Genomic DNA, 15,885 nt, shown 5'->3' with positions numbered 1-15,885 from the left:
AAAACATCAAACTGCTGAAGCCAATAACCCCGCACCTGACCCTATGAGATCATCTGAAACACATGCCGTGATCGTGAGGCTCAAGGCCAAGTGCGATCTCCACTGCTGTATAAAGTGATGAAATACGGCAACCTGTGGAACATCAAACACTTATCACGTTACTGCAAAACAGGAAACACTGACGAGTTTTTTTGCTTTTTTTTTCTTTTTAAACAAACCGACAAAGAACAAAATAAAAAAAAGTCAAAATGAGTAAAAGCAGCAAAGCAAGTGTAATGTTTGCTCTCAATGCCCTGAAATATCCTGGAATATTAGCATAAATAGGCAAAATGCTCGATAGGTTCACAAGTCAGTGAGGGTTCATTCTATAAAGTATCGCCTACTTGCTTCATACAGTCAAGAGCCAAAATTCTCGCTGCCTGCAGCCACCAGTAGGGGGCGCAAACTGCATACAGATTTATCACTGAGCTTTAAAGGGGTTATCCAGGTTGAGGTACAGGTCTGAGGTCACTATGTGACTACAGACTTATGAATACTCACAGCGTGCAGTCTGTGCGCTGTCAGGATTCTCCAGGACTGGAGCCGGGAGCATGACTGCAAGTATGTGACTTACATACATGCGGTCACATGCAAATAAGTGAATTGAGCGAGGTCGGACAAGTCTAGTTGGAATGTGGCTGTAAGTATGCAAATCATACACTTACAGACACATGAACGCCCACTCACAGGGCCACCGAATGCTGATAGCGTGCACTGTGCGAATACTGTGACCATTCACAATACTGACTGCAGATGTGAGCCCCAAGCCTGCACTACCCCTTTAGTGGTGGCTGCATAGATCTATATGGAGTACGAGGAAGATTATCACAATGGCTAAAAGATGTCCTGGAGCCACACGGCAATTTTGGGCTGTTAGGTGAAATGGATAAAATCGCTATAAAGTTGCATCTACATCACAGCGTAATGCAGTTGAATGGAGTTACATTGCAACCTCTAAGGTGCAGCGACAAGCAAATCACAAAAAGTCAGACCCAGTAGGACTTTTTACTACTTGCTTCTTAAGGTTGCAACGCGATCCACTTGCCTATATAACCATGCGATTTAGCAGTGGCACATAGCAATTTTTTTCCCCCAGGACCTGCGTCCCGGTAAAAAATCTACATGTAGCCCCAGCATTAAAGTATGTCTACACTGGACCTACTTTTGCAGAAAATAAGTAAAATCTGCAACTGCAAAATCCACAACAAATCTCGCAGCTTTTGCTGTAAAAAAAAATTGTTTCCCACAGATGTTTACACGTGACAACAAGAATCTGTGTGGATTCTCAATTCTGCATCCTAATCTGCATGTACACCAGGACGGGGGAACAGGTACACCAGGACAGGGTAACAGGTACACCAGGACAGGGTAACAGGTACACCAGGACAGGGTAACAGGTACACCAGGACAGGGTAACAGGTACACCAGGACAGGGTAACAGGTACACCAGGACAGGGTAACAGGTACACCAGGACGGGGTAACAGGTACACCAGGACGGGGTAACAGGTACACCAGGACGGGGGAACAGGTACACCAGGACAGGGGAACAGGTACACCAGGACAGGGGAACAGGTACACCAGGACAGGGGAACAGGTACACCAGGACAGGGGAACAGGTACACCAGGACAGGGGAACAGGTACACCAGGACAGGGGAACAGGTACACCAGGACAGGGGAACAGGTACACCAGGACAGGGGAACAGGTACACCAGGACAGGGGAACAGGTACACCAGGACAGGGGAACAGGTACACCAGGACAGGGGAACAGGTACACCAGGACAGGGGAACAGGTACACCAGGACAGGGGAACAGGTACACCAGGACAGGGGAACAGGTACACCAGGACAGGGGAACAGGTACACCAGGACAGGGGAACAGGTACACCAGGACAGGGGAACAGGTACACCAGGACAGGGGAACAGGTACACCAGGACAGGGGAACAGGTACACCAGGACAGGGGAACAGGTACACCAGGACAGGGGAACAGGTACACCAGGACAGGGGAACAGGTACACCAGGACAGGGGAACAGGTACACCAGGACAGGGGAACAGGTACACCAGGACAGGGGAACAGGTACACCAGGACAGGGGAACAGGTACACCAGGACAGGGGAACAGGTACACCAGGACAGGGGAACAGGTACACCAGGACAGGGGAACAGGTACACCAGGACAGGGGAACAGGTACACCAGGACAGGGGAACAGGTACACCAGGACAGGGGAACAGGTACACCAGGACAGGGGAACAGGTACACCAGGACAGGGGAACAGGTACACCAGGACAGGGGAACAGGTACACCAGGACAGGGGAACAGGTACACCAGGACAGGGGAACAGGTACACCAGGACAGGGGAACAGGTACACCAGGACAGGGGAACAGGTACACCAGGACAGGGGAACAGGTACACCAGGACAGGGGAACAGGTACACCAGGACAGGGGAACAGGTACACCAGGACAGGGGAACAGGTACACCAGGACAGGGGAACAGGTACACCAGGACAGGGGAACAGGTACACCAGGACAGGGGAACAGGTACACCAGGACAGGGGAACAGGTACACCAGGACAGGGGAACAGGTACACCAGGACAGGGGAACAGGTACACCAGGACAGGGGAACAGGTACACCAGGACAGGGGAACAGGTACACCAGGACAGGGGAACAGGTACACCAGGACAGGGGAACAGGTACACCAGGACAGGGGAACAGGTACACCAGGACAGGGGAACAGGTACACCAGGACAGGGGAACAGGTACACCAGGACAGGGGAACAGGTACACCAGGACAGGGGAACAGGTACACCAGGACAGGGGAACAGGTACACCAGGACAGGGGAACAGGTACACCAGGACAGGGGAACAGGTACACCAGGACAGGGGAACAGGTACACCAGGACAGGGGAACAGGTACACCAGGACAGGGGAACAGGTACACCAGGACAGGGGAACAGGTACACCAGGACAGGGGAACAGGTACACCAGGACAGGGGAACAGGTACACCAGGACAGGGGAACAGGTACACCAGGACAGGGGAACAGGTACACCAGGACAGGGGAACAGGTACACCAGGACAGGGGAACAGGTACACCAGGACAGGGGAACAGGTACACCAGGACAGGGGAACAGGTACACCAGGACAGGGGAACAGGTACACCAGGACAGGGGAACAGGTACACCAGGACAGGGGAACAGGTACACCAGGACAGGGGAACAGGTACACCAGGACAGGGGAACAGGTACACCAGGACAGGGGAACAGGTACACCAGGACAGGGGAACAGGTACACCAGGACAGGGGAACAGGTACACCAGGACAGGGGAACAGGTACACCAGGACAGGGGAACAGGTACACCAGGACAGGGGAACAGGTACACCAGGACAGGGGAACAGGTACACCAGGACAGGGGAACAGGTACACCAGGACAGGGGAACAGGTACACCAGGACAGGGGAACAGGTACACCAGGACAGGGGAACAGGTACACCAGGACAGGGGAACAGGTACACCAGGACAGGGGAACAGGTACACCAGGATGGGGCCAAGGATCAGGGACATATACATACCAGAATGAGGCCCAGGATAAAGGATATATATATATATATATACCAGGATGGGGCACAGGATAAGACATATATACCAGGATGGGGCACAGGATAAGGGACATATATACCAGGATGGGGCACAGGATAAGGGACATATATACCAGGATGGGGCACAGGATAAGGGACATATATACCAGGACGGGGGATATACATACCAGAATGGGGAACATGTATACCAGGATGGAGGACAAATATACATGCACATACACCAGGATGGTGAAGAACACAAAGCAGGAAGATGAAAATATATACTAGGAAGGATCCAGGATGGGGGACATTACTACACAATAGGGGAGGGGATGAAACTTGTATGACCTCATAGCATTATAGTATTTAGAAAGCTTCAATGGCCCATACATCTGATCACCATGCAGGGGAAGGGGCGCTGGTCCACATTTGGCACCGGGGAGCATCGAACTGTAGTTACTCTACTGACTAAGGCTACTTTCACATGTCAGTCGGTGGCATTCTGGCGCCGTGCGGCAAAAAAATGGAGTGCCGGATCCAGCCGTGAACGGAGGGACCGGAAGTATATGCGGCGCATCTTACGGCGCCTGACACGGCTATGTTGCAAAGGAGTCGCCGGGGAAGAAAAGGATCCACAAGCCGGTGAACGGGGTATGAAAAAGAGAGAGAGAACGGGGTATGAAAGAGAGAAAACGGGGTATGAAAGGGAGAGAGAGATATCCGTCCATGCGCACGCACAGGGTAAAACCGTGCATGCGGTGGCCGGATCAGGTAGAAGACGGATCAGGTAGAAGCCTGATCCAGCGGCCGGAATGTGCCATTGAGAAACATTGCCCCGCAGAGCCGAAAGGGCCGCATACGTCCATGTCCGGCTTTTTTCGCCGGACAAAAAACCGCTGCAGCACCCATCCGGACAGAGGAATTCAGCTGGATCCAGTAAAAACCGGAACAAACGGACGCACATGCGGCGCGATCCGGCGCACGTGCTTCTCAATGACAAAAAACCACATCCGGCGGTAAAAAAAAACGGATCCGTTTTTTTACGCACATGCTGGATTGTGCCTGATGGCACAAACCGGATGTGTGAAAGAGGCCTAAGAGGAAAACATTTTTGATGGGAGCGTTTATTTAAATATACTTTTACAGCTTGTTCACTCACTGTGTTTACAGGCAGTGAATGAGATTTCTGAAATCCCATGCTGCTCATTTTTCTCTTGCAATTTTAAACCAAAGCATGGAAAAAGAAGGATGTCAAAAAGTATTTAAAAAATCATGCAAAAGTGAATCAAAAGCGTATTTTACGCAGAGTCTTTCCTGCCAGCACTCTGCTTTTTGCTGCAAATCTGCTTCAAATATACTCTAGATCAGAAAGCGGGTACTAGCAAACTGGTTAGGTCATGCTGACATTTCAACGCCCCGCCGTGCCAACAACGTTGTATACCGTTATCCAGAGACGAGCTACATACTATACTGCTGGGCAACAAAACCTAACAACAGTATCTGCCAACCAGCTAATAAAAAAAAAGTAATCTAACCAGTAAAACAAAGTAATCTGGATGCCAAAGGTCCTTACGAGCCACGGTCTTTTCATAGGTGGCATCGGTGCCACAATGTGCATTTACAACATGTAGAACTTTTAACCTGCAAGTTCTATTAGCAATAAAAACGCAAAACGGCCAAGGAGAAGGCTGGGCAAAGATCTATCGGAAGGCAAAAGGATCAGCATAGAAGAAAAATGAGGGCCGCACTGTCATAATCTACCATTTCGGAGGCACTGGACAATGCCGAAAGTTAACACCCAGGAGGAAAAAATAATCAGCTGCAGATTTTTAAGAAGTCTGTTGAAACTTTACAACCAATATCAGGCAAAAATCCACATTTTACATTTTTAGAGACATCTGAAAATTAATGGTGGAAAAATCTGCTACACGTCACTGGGGTTTTTCACCCATCCCATTCGCAAGTAATACAATTTGCTTGTAATCTGCAGATTTTCACTCTTTATTCCGCCATGTATGAACGCAGCCTTATTATAGCATGTACTTGCTTCTGCTCTCGGACAGTCCACATTACCACTGCAGGCAATGAACAAGCAGTAAAAGACGGGATATTCGAGCAGAGCGGTAACTTAAGGCCTGCTTATTCGGGCTAATTAACGTCACGACTCGCTTGTTTCGGAGCGATGATAACTATAATTGCACTTTGAAGAAAGGCAATGACAAAACTATTGTCTATGGAAGTTCACTCACCTATATGAGTGGCTCGTAGGACTATAATTTCTCTACCGAATTCTGGGCCTGCAAACCACATTAAAAATGAACCCCCCCCCCCTGAAATATTTATCATCTGAGGGCTCGTTCTCACGACTGATTTTCTCATATGAGCCCTATCTGTAGTTTTCATTGATGGCACTTGTACCTATGATATTCTATGGGGCTCCACACGTCTTAAGTTTTCTGAGTGATCCACAGAAAATATCGGAGACATATCCAATTTTGATTTGTGTGTTGGCTCAAAATCGGCTATGTAAGTCTATGGGTCTATGAAAAACATTGGACTGCACTTGGATGCCATGCAAGTGCAGACCGATTTTCAAAGACTGTCAGAATAGAGAAGGTGGAGAGACTGTTTTTTTCCCTCTCCAGACGAGAGGTCAAGCCCCTAACAAACTCATTGGTTCGTTTTTCTCATATGGGGGGAAAAAGTGATGTCTGAATGAGCCCTTATGATGTGGTGAATAGGTCCAAGGAGAAATAAGGGGGCCAGCTAGCTTCAGCACAAATAGCTATTGGAACTGGATAGTACGGGGGATGAGTGGGTAGGTAGCTGATCATCTCATTGGGGGAAGGTTTCAAGTGGATGAAATCATGGGGATAGATCAGGGCAGGTACTGAAGGCTATGAATTAATCTATGTGAAACATTACGTTTCTGCCATACGATTGTAGATCTTAGATCCTGAAACCGGAGTTTTGCCCAAACCGGAAATTTTTTTAAACATACATTGAACTTTCAGCAGAATCATTGGCACTGAAACAATGTGAGAATGAACGGTTGTAATTGGGACATACAGAAACCATAATCTTTTTTTAACAAGAGTGAGGATAAAGGAAAGAACCAGCACAAATTAAAGAGGTCACACATTACAGTACTTAACAAGTAACACTGTGCCATCCAATGCCTGCTCAGCACACTGCCTCCACAGCACAAGCCTGTAGCTGTTGTAGATTCTGATAAAATAACCATGCCTACATAGTTTTATTAGCAGGATAAGGAACAAGTTACTACTAGGAGTTCCTAAAATAGACAGCAAAAAATATACAAAAATATAAAAAAAATTATATTGACAAACATCAGTAGCCAACAAGCATAGCAAACAACTTGATTCGTGATCATTTTTGTCATTCAATGTGAACCCATTCAGTAATAAAACTCTGGAGGGAACCGGCTGGAATGGATGACAGGCGGACGGCCGCAGAACAGGCATACTATTATTACTACCAACATAGGGCTGATGTTCACCGTGTCTGAACCATTACAGGGCAGAAAACACCACAAGTAACAGAAGGATCCAGGGAGACCAGACTGCCACAATAAGGCCGAGCCGAGAACATGACGACAAAGCTCCAATGTAGGGAAGGGGATTTCACCGGGACTCAGAGGAATAACCGTTCTGCGTCATCCGTCTCCCCTGATAATTTGCTGATTAGATACCCAGAGAACGAAGCGGAGATTTCAGCAGATCAGACATTATTATAAGGAAAAGTAACAGCAAAAACTCTATTTACTCACTTTTATATGGCACAGGGGAATATACGCCCTAGACAGGTGGACAAAAACCCACTGAGCAAGCGGCAAGAGGCTTACAACCTCACCGACGGTCAAACGATTGTAGATTTGCTGCTGTCGTGCTGTTTTGTTACATTAAACAAACACATAACGGAGACCAGATAACCCCTATAATAGTCAATGGAGCTTTTCTGCTTCAATTTGCATCAGTTATGAGTAATACAGTCATAATCCGACAATAAAACAGAAAAAGTGAACTCAAAAAACACCGGTGTGAACAGAGCTTAATGGAGAACGTCATACGTCATGGGTGTATGTGCCTGAGATTTTACAAAACTTTCCATAGAGTAGGATATAGCATTTACTAAACTCTTGTGAGAGAGGCATAATGTAGAGACAGAGAAACCCTGATTCCAGCGATGTGTCACTTGCTTGGCTGCTTGCTGTCATTTAGATAAAATCACTGTTTTATCTGCTGCAGATCTAGCGGTTCTCTGAATGCTGAGCTCTTTATAATCCTGCCCACATCACTGATTGGCAGCTTTTGTGTACACTGTGCATAGGCAGAAAACTTCAATCAGTCGTGGAGGCAGGGATATTGTCACGCTCGCGCCTTGGCTGAATGGCGCGAGCCGGGGGTTGTGGCCCCACTGTGCCACAGACCAGACTACCCTGGAAGGGGCGTGACTGCGACAGCTACCTTGGTCTTCACTGGAGCCTCTGATGGTGAGGTCAGGCTTGTGCGGCAGGTTGCTGCCGGGTGCCACTCCAGGGTGGTGTCTGGCTGTGGCTGCTGATCCCACTCGGGAACAGGACACCTGGACAGGTGCGAGTGACAAGCAGGCTGAGACACTGGGCAAGCAGGCACGGCTTGGTACACTGGCAGGCAGGCACGGCTTGGAGGCACGGCTTGGAGACACTGGGCAAGCGGGCACGGCTTGGAGACACTGGGCAAGCGGGCACGGCTTGGAGACACTGGGCAAGCGGGCACGGCTTGAGAAGGAACAGGTAGGTACACACAGGAGGTGCAGGTATGGATGCAGGCAGGCAGGAGTGGAATATGAAGGAACAGGTTTGGACCTGTTCACACAGGAGGTGCAGGTACGGATGCAGGCAGGCAGGAGTGGAATATGAAGGAACGGGTTTGGACCTGTTCACACAGGAGATGCAGGTATGGATGCAGGCAGGCGTGGAATATGAAGGAACAGGTTTGGACCTGTTCACACGGGAGGTGCAGGTGAAGGCAGGAGTGGAGAGAGAAGCTGCAGAAAGAGGTTCTGCAGCGGCAGCAGGAGTAGAGCAAAGCTGAACCACAAGGTCTGTGGAGAGAAGCTGCATCAAGAGGTTCCGCAGCGGCAGCAGGAATGGAGCAAAGCAGAACCACAAGGTCTGTGGAGAGAAGCTGCAGCAAGAGGTTCCGCAGCGGCAGCAGGAATGGAGCAAAGCAGAACCACAAGGTCTGTGGAGAGAAGCTGCAGCAAGAGGTTCTGCAGCGGCAGCAGGACTGGAGCAAAGCAGAACCACAAGGTCTGTGGAGAGAAGCTGCAGGAAGGGGTTCTGCAGCAGCAGGACTGGAGCAAAGCAGAACCACAAGGTCTGTGGAGAGAAGCTGCAGCAAGAGGTTCTGCAGCGGCAGCAGGAGCCGTGCAGACAGAGCGGCTAGAGTGCAGATGCACAGACAGGAAGGACACAAGGAAAAACACAGCAAAGAAGGGAGCCACGGACAAGGAGAAAGGGAGACTGATAGACAAAGGTAAGACTGAGTTCAGACAGAGACACAGACAAAGACACAAGGACCAAGACTCAAGGGCCAGGATATTCTGCCTCCTGGTAGGCGGACAAGGTACAAAGCGAGACAGAGTATTCCTACAGAGAAGGAGATACACAGAACAGGGCCTGGCTAGTTCAGCAGCAAGGAGCTAACTGAGTTTAGACATTGCACAGGCAATGTTTCAGTGGGAGTGGTGAAACTAAATAGTCAAGGGCTCCAGGTGATTGGTCAGGGACAGATTACCCAGGTACACCCAGACTGCATAAGAACCAGAGAGTTCAGGCGCCGCCCCCCTATACACACAGTCAGGAAACATGGAGAGCAAGCAGGAAAACAAGAGGCATAGCACATGGAGCTCAGGGCTGGCAACAGACAGATTTCACAGCATGGTTTGAAGCAGAAAGTAAGTTGGTGTGCGGGGGATGGGAGGCCATGCAGTGACGCCAGCAAGGTTGTTACAGATATACAGAGGTCAAGGAGGACTACCTGGCAGCAGGTTCACTAGTCCTTTAGTGAGAAGATCACTATTTTATCAGCAGGAGCAACACAGTAAGTGACAACACTATAATTAGGGTCTCTGTCTCTACATCATGATGCTTTCAGATTAGGTGGCAAAAACATGGTGACTGATATACCCTTTAAGTATACCTGGCCACAATTACAGGAGGCCACTGATTGCCTGCAGCAGTCATGTGGACTATGGACAGAATGTGATTGCTGCAATGCAGACAACGGTAACTAGAGTCATCGATTTAGCAGTTTCTGCTGACCTCACGTCGACTTATCAGGGGATTCTTCCGTTCTATTGATGGGGAGTAGCTGCCAATGTCATGATGATTGACAGTCAGGTCACTGCTGCACAACTGCGGGAGCCTGCTGACAATCAACAAGATATCCGCAATTACGCCCCATCGACAGAGCGGCCTGGAAGTAGAAGAGCTGCTCTGTTGACATGGAGCATCTGAACCGCTGGCAGGAACGGTTGCGCATGCGTGCATGTTGTCCCTATACATCTGACTATCAAGCAGTGATTGTATAGTGCCAGAATATATTGAGACACACGCCTTCAACAAGGGTTATGGTAACACCCATGCAAAAATGTAATCTAGGAATTATTTTTCATATTTGTTGTAAAAAAAATAAAAAAATTGCAATTTACTTATTCATAATCCTTTCTGTTCTCGAAAATGGTGGTATTTTTTATTTTATTGCTTAAAGGAGGTTGCCTAGTTTACTAGCCACCGCTGCAGTCTAACAGTGGTGGCTAAACACGCACAATGTTTACAAGCGTTTCCATTAGAGTTTGTAAGCGCTGCTGTGAAGCTGAAGGGATCCCTGGAGGACGATGCTCTCTTGAGCCTGTTCCTTCAATGGTTTGAAGGTAAAGCTGCCACTGACTGACGCATCAGGAGAACACCGTTCAGACCAGAGGCACGATGAAGCCAAGGGTCCGGCCTGTCAATCGAGCAGGAGCCCACCAGCAAGTGAGAAGCCTGGGGAGCGACGCCCATGTTCCCCTTAGTGGAGAAAACAAGCATTTAATGAGGTCGCTCCTGACATCTGTCTGTTTTAGGAAAATATGGACCGTTACACGATCCAGCTGAAAACAGTCATCGCTCCCAGAAAAATCTCGGAAAGTCAAAAATAGAACAAGGAAAGCAGAGAGGGTGAAGTGAACATGCTCCTGTTTGCTTTCTTCCTCAGCATCCATTTAGTCATTAACTTCAGGCTGTGGGATGTGTGCTCTGCTGCGTGGGTGGGAAGAGAGAAGGAGCAAATACGCCATCACACATTAACTCTATGCTTTATACTGTTTTTTGGAGTCTTATTTTGCTACATTACAAAAGGGGCTTAATCTGCTTTTTTTTTTTAAGATCATTTCTTTTTTTCTTTTTTTTTTTTTAATTTTTAGGAAAAAGCATTGGGAGATGGGAAACACCAAATATGTAAGAAACGGATACACAAAGAGAATGATGAATTCAGGACTTGACATGAAGGCTCAGATTTGTGCCTCTTAAAGAAGCCCACCTCCCCCCATCAAAATTGCAATCCTCATATCATATAGCACTCTGTACTTAACAATTGCTCATTTTGCCTTTCTACCCAGAAAAGTATTCTCTTTCCCATTAGGTCTATGACATCACATGAATAAAAACAGACTAGCTGAATCCTTCTAAGCTCAATGTAGAAACAGGAGGTCAATTTTCCCTGTATGAGTCATCAGTCACAGCAAAAGACCCTGACAGAAGAAAGAGGGAGCAGCTGGGTCAGGAGTTGAAGAAGGAATGATAAATGCAGGGACAAGAGATTTCCTGTTTCTACATAGAGAATAGAAGACGATAAAGGATACCATTTGGACAAAATACTGTAAGACTGATAACCATGTGGTTAGGACTCAGGCATACTTAGGATGGACACTCCAGGATATACCATAAACAAAAAACTTGGAGTACAAAGTCCAAATATCAATAAAAAAAAGTTTAAATTAATTGAGATCACAAAATATCCAAAAAAAAAAAATGTATTAGATTACATACACAACATGGATATTGTAAACAAATGTTAGAAACATAGGATCAGGTATAAAGATTAGTATACATGACCTGACACCAGAGTAATAGATATTATAAAGTGTTAAGTGCTAAACATCCTATGGGCAGTGGGGTGATAAGCAATATATTCAAATAGTATTCAATGCATGCGCACATCAATCAAATAAGTTCTCAGCCAACCCAACACTACTACATGTGCTTACCCATAGTGAATGCTGTCAGGACAGGACCCACGCCGGCACCGACGCGCGTTTCGCCTTGCTTTCTCAAGGTGCGGTGGTATAGTGTGTGCTGTGTCTGCGATAAATAGCCTGACAGCTTTTACTATGGGTAAGCACATGTAGTGTTGGGTTGGCTGAGAACTTATTTGATTGATGTGCGCACACATTGAATACTATTTGAATCCATAGGATATTTAGCACTTTATAACTTCTATTACTCTGGCTGTCAGGTCATGTATACTAATCTTTATACCTGATCCTCTGTTTGTAACATTTGTTTACAATATCCACGTTTTGTATGTAATCTACTACATGTTGTGATTTTTTTGATATTTTGTGATCAATAAATTTATACTTTTTTATTGATATTTGGACTTCACGGACTCATTGACTTGCTTGGCCGAGCGTGATCCGAATATCGAATCAAACTCAGACAGGTGGCGTTTTTTCCCTTGGACACGGTCTAAGGAAAAATTTGTACACGTGCACGGCCCCACAGACTAACATTGGTCCAGGGGCGATCTGATGTTTTGTCGGATCGCACTCAGACTGAAAATACGCTCATCTGCACCAGCCCCAAGTAGTATTCATGCACCATCATGCCATAAACTGGTTATATCAGACCATTAAAAAAAACAAAAAAAAACAAGAAAACCTACTCCATGACCCTCTACCATTCAGCTCTCTTCAAATGGATCAACACCGGGTAGGAAAAGCCAAGCCATGGAAAGGGGTCACGTACATTTTAGTGGAACAATTGCATTCACATCTAAATAGACCCTTGTCCACTCCTGATTTGGGGTCTTGCGGGGGGAGGGCGTTATTAGTTCTGTAACATAACGTAAGGCACACACAAGGGGAAGCAGATACATGCCAATGATCCGTATCTCCCCCCTAGACCCTGCCTGCGCCGAGCAGGCGAGAAGACAGGAAGGTTATGCTTTGCTGTGAAAACCTCACACATTTCCTCCCAACTATTTATCTGAGACCACCAGAAAATTCCACAAGTGATGTGTTTGAAAAGTGCACATTGAGCCACTTAATGGGGGGCCCGGCATTCCTAGCCAGGCACGGTTCCCCTTACATGTGGGCATGAGTGACGTGGGTTACGATAGCCTCAGAATTCATGGTTTTCCTCTAAACACACGGCCATAGAGCTGAACCAGCCTGATCCACAATAATGTGCAGTGTACGGGCCCAACACTTGCTCCATGGTTAATGAAACTTGGTCGACAAGAAACGGTTTGGATAATCTTACAATGCGCTTTATCTGTAGGATTGGGATACTTGCATGTAGAATCCGGGGTGGTCATATGTGCATGGGGAAAACTAATGATGTATGTAGCCCAATAAAAGCTATGGGAAGCCATGTAGTATAAATAAGCCACCCATCGAACTCCCACTGTCAAATAAGAAATAAATTAGGATGTATATTTAGGCCGGCTGTGATATCAAGCCTACAAATCAGAAGACGCTTCAGAGATGCAGGCAGGCTTGTATGGATTTGATACCGTGGCTACCGTCGCGGCGGCAGCCGGACTACCAAGGTGGCAGCTGGACTGGGGCCCTGATAATCATTTTGCCTTTATAATAATAATTAAAATAACCAATCTGAACTATTAAAAAAAAAACTCTTAAAAGCATTCAGTACATTTTGCAATACAGTAAAGTAGGAGCCTTTATGTAGCATAAAGAGATAAGGTGCCAGACTCCTTATGCACTACGAACCCCCCAAAAAATAGTCTCCTAGCTGTGGTAGCAAAAAAAGACAAGCAATTTATTCTCCAATGTAATGTGCAAGGTTTCAGCTCTACTATCTGTCTGAGCTGTTTCCAATATAAGGAATCTGTCAGCAGGGTTTTGCTACGTAATCTGAGAGCAGAATGATGTAGGGGCGGAGACCCTCATTCCAGCAGTGTGGCATTTATTGGTCTGCATGCAGTAATTTTGATACAATCACTGTTTTTTTTTTCTACTGCAGATCTGGCAGTTCTCTGAATGCTGAGCCCTGTAAGATCCCACATACACCATTAATTGGCAGCTTTCTGTGTTCACTGTATATTGACAGAAAGCTGCTAATCAGCGGTGGGGGCGAGGTTAAGCAAATCAGTTAACTAGGCGGCACCAGACACATAGTCCTGTAGTGAATCTCCTGCTGATAAAATACTGATTTTATCAAAACAAAAAACACACACAGCCTATTAAAGGGAATCTGTCACCCCTTTTTTGAGATATCATATAAAGGGGGCATTTATGCACATGTAATCTAAGTACATGTATCAAAGTACTGGCAGTTATAACATGGCAGTTAGACAAGGCAGGAGACAGGTAAGACACTTATATACTTCTTCTCCCTGTACATTTGGATTACAACAAATATATACCATATGCATTTGTGTAATTTATGTCCTGGCCGCTGCATTCACACACAACCACCGCCCAGCCATTAACTCTCTACACTCCATCCATACCAGCCCCTCGCTCCTTTCCTCTCCTATGTATAGCACTCACGCTCTTTTCACATTGCTAGACAGCACAGATCCAGTCAGTCCCACCATTCAACATAAGAGACGCTCTCACAAATCACTTAACCATCTGCTCACTCTTTCTATCCTCCTCCTAGTCGCAGGAGACATTGCTCCCAACCCTGGCCCCCCATGTTATAGAAAGTCAAACCCCCCATCTGCTACACTCATAAACCCCTCTAATCTTATCAATATTCCCTGCCTGCCATCTGTCTCTCTTAATTGTGCACTTTGGAATTCTCGCTCAGTGTGTAACAAACTCTCCTTCATCCATGACTTTTTCCTTTCTAATTCTCTTAACCTCCTGGCTCTTACTGAAACCTGGATCCAGCAGTCAGACACTACTGCTGCTGCTGCTCTTTCATACGGGGGACTACACTTCTCTCATACCCCAAGATCAGAAAATAGAGCAGGTGGAGGCGTTGGTCTGCTCCTATCACCAAAATGTACATTTCAAGTTATCCCTCAACTACCCTCCCTAGTCTTCCCTTCTTTTGAGGTCCATGCCGTCAGACTCTACACCTCCTTCTCCATTCGAGTGGCGGTGGTGTATCGTCCTCCTGGCCCTTCCCATCAGTTCCTGGATCATTTTGCCACTTGGCTTCCACATTTTCTCTCCTGTGACATCCCTACCCTCATCATGGGCGATTTCAACATCCCCATTGCTGTTCCCCTCTCACCATCTGCTACTCACCTTTTATCTCTAACCTCCTCATTTGGCCTTTCGCAGCTTACTAATTCTCCAACGCATGAAGACGGAAATTCCCTTGATTTGGTCTTCTCTCGGCTTTGTGCAGTGGATGATTTTGCAAACTCCCCTCTCCCGCTCTCTGACCACAACCTTCTTTCATTCTCTATCAAGAACTGCCAGGCTGCTCAGGTCACCCCCACTGTCCAGACTTATAGAAACATACAGGCCATTAATACCCAGAAACTTATGAAGAACTTGCAGTATTCATTGGCCCCTATCTCCTCCCTCTCATGTCCTGATACTGCATTGAAGCATTACAATGAAACACTTCAAAGTGCCCTGGATGAATTTGCACCCCCTATAAATAGAACACCACAACGCAGACGGCGACAACCCTGGCACACGGTGCAAATACGTTTCCTGCAGCGGTGCTCCAGGTGCGCCGAACGTCTGTGGAGAAAATCCAATCTAAACGAAGATTTCATCCATTTTAAGTTTATGCTTAGAACATACAACACTGCCCTTCACCTCTCCAAACAAACCTATTTCAACACCCTCATCACGTCACTGTCCAATAACCTGAAACGTCTCTGACACTTTTCATTCTCTACTCAACCCAAGAGTACAGGCCCCAACCACTGAGCTCCGAGCTGACGATCTGGCCAATTACTTCAAAGAAAAAATTGACCAGATTCGACAGGAAATTATCTCCAAATCCTCT

The 15,885-nt window shown here is 46.9% G+C and overlaps 1 protein-coding gene and 1 long non-coding RNA gene across 3 annotated transcripts in view; one reads left to right on the top strand and one right to left on the bottom strand.

Moving 5' to 3' along the window:
• HDAC4 (histone deacetylase 4) overlaps positions 1-15,885 on the bottom strand; it is a 199,829-nt gene that overhangs the window by 68,637 nt on the left and 115,307 nt on the right. The gene's annotated exons all lie outside the window — the stretch shown is intronic.
• The window catches only part of LOC141091816 (uncharacterized), a 35,689-nt gene continuing 29,288 nt past the window's right edge, over positions 9,485-15,885 (top strand). Inside the window, exon 1 of the long non-coding RNA XR_012232584.1 lies at positions 9,485-9,578. This is a non-coding gene — a long non-coding RNA (uncharacterized lncRNA). The remainder of the gene's footprint in view (positions 9,579-15,885) is intronic.

Source organism: Dendrobates tinctorius, unplaced genomic scaffold, assembly GCF_039654945.1.
Source record: "Dendrobates tinctorius isolate UK_male_01 unplaced genomic scaffold, ASM3965494v1 ptg000056l, whole genome shotgun sequence".
In the NCBI taxonomy this organism is placed as follows: domain Eukaryota; kingdom Metazoa; phylum Chordata; class Amphibia; order Anura; family Dendrobatidae; genus Dendrobates; species Dendrobates tinctorius.
The sequence above is the reverse complement of the archived record's forward strand: the minus strand, read 5'-3'. Positions and strand labels throughout refer to the sequence as shown.